The sequence below is a fragment of the Podarcis cretensis genome (genome assembly GCF_951804945.1).
Source record: "Podarcis cretensis genome assembly, chromosome: 4".
Lineage (NCBI taxonomy): Eukaryota > Metazoa > Chordata > Lepidosauria > Squamata > Lacertidae > Podarcis > Podarcis cretensis.
This window is the reverse complement of record NC_137173.1, coordinates 80586264-80587332: the sequence shown is the minus strand read 5'-3', so window position 1 is coordinate 80587332 and position 1069 is coordinate 80586264.

Sequence of the window (1069 nt, the reverse complement as noted above, 5' to 3'; positions counted from 1 at the left end):
AATTAAGGCCCCAGTTTTTCTGATTCTGTTGCAGCTAAGCCACCCAAAGGCTGTTGAGCCAAGGCTGGAGTTGGTCTCAACTGCAAAGTGAGGTTGGGATTCTGAGCTGATGTCACAGGCGGCTTCCGATCAGTCCATATCCTGTAAGGGGGGGGGGGGACCTGTTTTCCCTTAGGGTGACCGCTTAACACACCACCCAAGAGAAAAAGGAGAAAAGTGGATAAATCTTTTAGTTCTGTAGCAAGAAAGAATGAGTGCCAGGAGTTGTTTCCCCTGCCCTCCTCCATTGCAACACATGTTATTTATGTAATAGCAAGGGGGCTAACATCCTTCTGTCTAATTTGTAGGATGTCCTGTTAAGCCCATCCTAACCTTAAAACTGGTATGGGAATAAAGATAATTAAGATCAGTAATCTCTTGTCAATATTTGTAGCATGAGGTACTATTATTAGCTCAAATGAAACATACATTGAAGGGGCGGCTGACCTCCCCCACCCATCTTCTTTGTACAGTATTTGCTTTACCACTTAGCTGATGTATATTTGCTTTGGACAACTGTCCACCCACTTTCAAAATAGTTTGTTCCCTTCCCCACCCCATGTAAGTGAACCATCTCTGTTCTCTCATGTCCAAGTATGTCTCGTACATGCTTTGCAAAGTGACTTTTACACAGCTCGTTATGCATGCTTACTGGCAGCAAATAAACAAAGGTGGAGAAACATCATTCTGTGCAAAAACATGCGTACTGTGTGAGCTCAATGCAGCTGCTCATTTCTGCAAAGGAATAAAAAATGGGTTTAGATGGGGGGGAAGAGGCGGGGTAGTCGTTATACAGAACACTTTTTACTGCCTGTATTATGGGCACGAATTATACATTTCCCCCATGGGAATGGCGGGAAGAGTGACGCAAAAGCGGAAGCCGTGAGGTCCCCGAGGGCGGCTCAACGGCCGGTCTCGCGCTGCAGCTTCCCGCGCTCTCAAGGCCCCGGGAGGTGGAAGGCGTGAAGGGAATCCCGAAGGCGCGAAAACCTCGCGCATGCGCGGGCCTTCCTCCTGCGACAGCCCAGTA